The sequence below is a fragment of the Pteropus alecto genome, unplaced genomic scaffold, assembly GCF_000325575.1.
Source record: "Pteropus alecto unplaced genomic scaffold, ASM32557v1 scaffold14, whole genome shotgun sequence".
Classification (NCBI taxonomy): Eukaryota; Metazoa; Chordata; class Mammalia; order Chiroptera; family Pteropodidae; genus Pteropus; species Pteropus alecto.
The window spans coordinates 7,939,825-7,944,035 of NW_006436810.1; the positions used below are offsets into that span (position 1 = coordinate 7,939,825).

The following is a 4,211-nucleotide window of genomic DNA, read 5'->3' on the forward strand; positions in this document are numbered from 1 at the left end:
GCTCTTTGCCTCATCAGGCTGTGAGGCTGAGTGGTGGGTGGTGTACAATAAAAACCATCCAACTCCGGAAGTCATCATCAATGCAAATGAGTTTCTTCAACATATTGCTTCTGCTCTCCTTGCTTCACATGGCCGATTCTAAACAAAAGCTGGAAATGACCAAGTTGGTACAGGTATTTCAATAAATGAAATTACGAAAATAATTAAGAGACAAAAACTATTTATCGCATCTACAATCCAAGTAAATATAATTTAAGGAGTTAAATGTAAAAAGAAAATAAGAACAAAAGCCTGAAAACTAATAGAAGAAAATATAGGGAAATTTATTTAGCTTATTACAAAAAAGACATTTGACACACAAAATAAATGAAGACTTATTTTGAAAAAATAGATCTGGTTATGTAAAAATTAAACCTTTCAATTGAGAATCATCATAACCAAACTTAATAGCAACCAATTATTAGGGAAAATATTTCAATATATGACAAAGGGTTACCTTCTTAACATAAAATATAATAATGGAAAATATGACACTTCAAATGGAAAATAAGTAATAGACACAAATGAATAATTTTCACAATTAAAGTAAATAATAAAAAAACAAAACTATCAGTTATTAACTAGTAAATGAAAAAGGCGACATCGAGATGGTCTTATTTTACGCCTTTAAAGTTGGCATTAAAAATTTATGTCAACCAGCGTTATCATGTTTGCAGAGAAAGATATATTGTATACTGTTAGTTGATCTGTAAAATTGACTGAAATCCCAAGATCAAGGAGTCAGCAGGTTTTTTTCCCTGAGTCTTCTCTCCTTGGTTTGCTGACAATTACCTTTTCACCGTGTCCTCACACGGCCTAGCATTTTGTCTGTGCGTGCCCACTCCTGGTGTGTCTTCCTCTGTTCCTAAAAACACTAGTCCTATTGGATTAGGACTCCCGTGACCTCATTTAAAATTAATTACCTCCTCAAAAGCCTATCACCAAATACATTCATTGGTGGTTACAGCTTCAACATGTGAATTTTTGCGGGGGAGAGGGGGGACACACATTGAATCCATAACAAGTACCTTTTGTTTTACTGGCCATTTGGACCTTTCTTGAGAAGTGCTACTTCAAGTGTTTTATCATTTTCCTATTTGGTTTTCAGCTTTTCTCTGATTGATTGGTTGTTCTTTATACATTCTGCATATTTGTCCTTTGTTAAATATGTGTATTGCGAGTATCTTTTCCTCATCTGTGGCCTGCCTTTCACTCCTCAATGCTGTCTTTTGATAAATAGACATTTTTAATTTTAACATAGTCAAATTTATCAATGTTTTCCTTTACATTTGTTTTCTATTTAAGAAATATTTGCTTATCAGTGAATGACAATTTTCTTCAGTTTCTTCTAAAAGCTTTATTGTTTTATCTTCCTCATTTACATGTGCAGCCCACTTAGAACTGATTTATGTATATGATGTGAGGAAGGTATGAAGAATAATTTCTGTGTGCATATCTATTTGTTCCAATATTTATTAAAAATGCTAGCATTTCCTTATTTCTTTGCAGTGTTATCTTTGACAAAAAATCACATGACCATATCTCTTTGGGTCTGTTTCTGGACTCCTGGTTTCAAGGTCTCTTATTTATCCGTTTTAATAAATAAATAATTTAAAATACATAAATTGAATGACATTCTTAAATTTTAATATTTTAGAAATATTTTAGAAATTTTTCTGTTTCGATTTTTCTATATTAATCCCATACTACTATAATAACAGAGAAAATCAATACTGAAAACATTGTAGAATGCAAATCATTTCTTTCTTGGCATAAAAATACTTACGTTATAATATGAATGAATATTCTCCTAAAGGACACCATTATCTCTTTTGGTAAATTTACTCAGTTGGTGATTGAAATACGCTTTCTTGACACCCACCTATATATGCACATATGACGTTGTCCATGATACTTATGTTTATGTTATGGTTATTACATGTTGGGAGGTCCCTAAGACCACCCACAAATTCAGTAATTCACTAGAAGAACTCGTAGAACTCAGCAAAGGTGTTGTACGCATGGTTGCAGTTTATTATAGCAAAAGGATGCACAGCAGGCTCAGTTGGGAAAAGGCACATACATGAGAGCAGGGTCCAGCAGAGATCAAGCGTGGGGATTCCTGCATCCTCTCTCAGCAGAGTCATGTTGGCAGCACTTATTCTCCTAGCAATAATGTGCATCGATATGCCACATTGGTTGGAGTACTGCCAACCAGGGATGCTCTCCTGATCCTCACTGTTCAGAAGTTTTATTGGAGGTTGGTCACATAGACATGGCTGACTGCCCATGGGACTGACCAGCCCTTCCAGAAGTCAATCTAAAACCATGCGGCCTGCCATAAATCACATTGTTAGCACAGATGATTTAGTATGGTCCATGGCCCTCAGGTAAATGAAAGTAGTCTTTTCAGGAAGGGCATATCAAGGATGTAGTAGTAACTTCCCAGGAGCTGGGGGCAAAGGGCCAAATCCTTCCTCAGGGCAAGGTTAATCTTTTAATGCACAATTCTATATAGGTGTTTATTCAATTAGGTTATACCAATTGTTTATCACATAAATATACATGTTTATTTCTTTTTGTGCGTGCTGATTCAGTGCCCTATAATAAACTCAAAAAAGAAAATTACAAAAATATGGCAAATTGACACAACAGCTTCCTGATTTTTGAAATAAATTATCACTTGACTACAGCCATGCTACCCTGAACAAGCCCGCTCCTGTCTGATCTCAGAAGCTAAGCAGGGTCGAGCCTGGTTAGTACTTCAATGGGAGACCATTTAGGAAGACCAGGTGCTGTAGGTGTAAAAAATAAGGGATTGTAAACTGACAAGGTCCTTGCAATCTGTGAGGTCAACCAAGGGTTGCCTCACCTAAAAAAAAAGAAAGAAAGAAAGAAATTACCACTTAATTCTCTCATTCTTTTTATTTTTCTGCAATAATTTCAAGATTTCAATTAACAAAACTAATTTAAAATAAAATTTGATTTCATTAGTGGAAATCTTGAAACCACTGCTGAAAAATACATTAGCAATCAACATTTAAGGGAAATTCTGCAGTATAAGTAATAACAAATGATGCTTAGAATTCATTGAGACACAAGTTTCTAAAATGAAGAATCAAACAAAGATATCCATTATCTTTCCTACTTTTCCCATTTGCATTAGAACTATTATTTATGGCGATTAGAAGATAATGCATTTTAAATATATACAAATCAGAAAAGGTAATAAAATCTTTCATATTGATGTCATTACCACTCATATTCCCTAATTCCCTTATACACAGAATTATTAGTAGTGCTAAAAACAAAATTCGACCAAGTAAATTTCAAGATCTATTTGGCTTTACTGAGTCATGAATCCAGCAGCATCCCATCCAGCAAGGAAAAGGATATTCTGAAGGGTTGTATAGAATGGAAGGTTTTATAGGAAGAAGCGTGTGACAGGGGATTTATTAGCAAAATAATAGAAAAGACAGTTTTTAGACCAGGAGGTCTTCCTTTTGGGGAGAAGGGACTGGGAGGGGTTTTATCATGCAGACCTCTTCTTGTTGTAGAGGATAGAGAGGGTCCACGTGATAGATGACCTCATTGGTGCTGACCAGACTCAGTGAGTAACATTACATTTGTAGGGAAGGTTGAAACTGCAGTTAGGTTAAGTATTAAGTCTAGGTCTAGAATCATGGACTTCAGTATAAGTCATGCCATTTGGGGCTGTGGTTTTCTCTTTAACAGTAGTTATTGTGGAATTGGATCTAATTATTAATCATGAAGCACATTTTCTCAATTGTGAGCATTTTCCTATTATTTGCATTTTATTTTGTACACTTAAATCTGTGAAAAGAAATTTGAAATGAGAAATAACTGAATGATCAGATTAAAACCCGCACCAAAGATAAGGGTGTGTTGTGAGAATATTTAACAAAACAATTTCTAGGTTGTTTTTTATCAAATGCACCTAACCTGGTCTATGTGCACAAATGTATAATGTGTCATTTGGCTATAGATCATTCGCATTTCATAAACAAATTTCAATGTATAGTTCCACTAAAGAAGAATTGTCAAGTCATTGTTTGCTCCTAAGAGTAAGAGTTTCTTCAACTAATGAGAAGAAATGCTTAATAGATATTACTTCCTACACTGACAATGAACCTCATTAAAGGACAACCAGT

General features: G+C 34.4%; 1 pseudogene; it reads left to right on the forward strand.

Annotated features, from left to right (window-relative positions):
- The first annotated feature begins 2,724 nt into the window (after window positions 1–2,724).
- On the forward strand, window positions 2,725–2,843 carry LOC112481322 (annotated as a pseudogene).
- The last annotated feature ends 1,368 nt before the right edge of the window (window positions 2,844–4,211 follow it).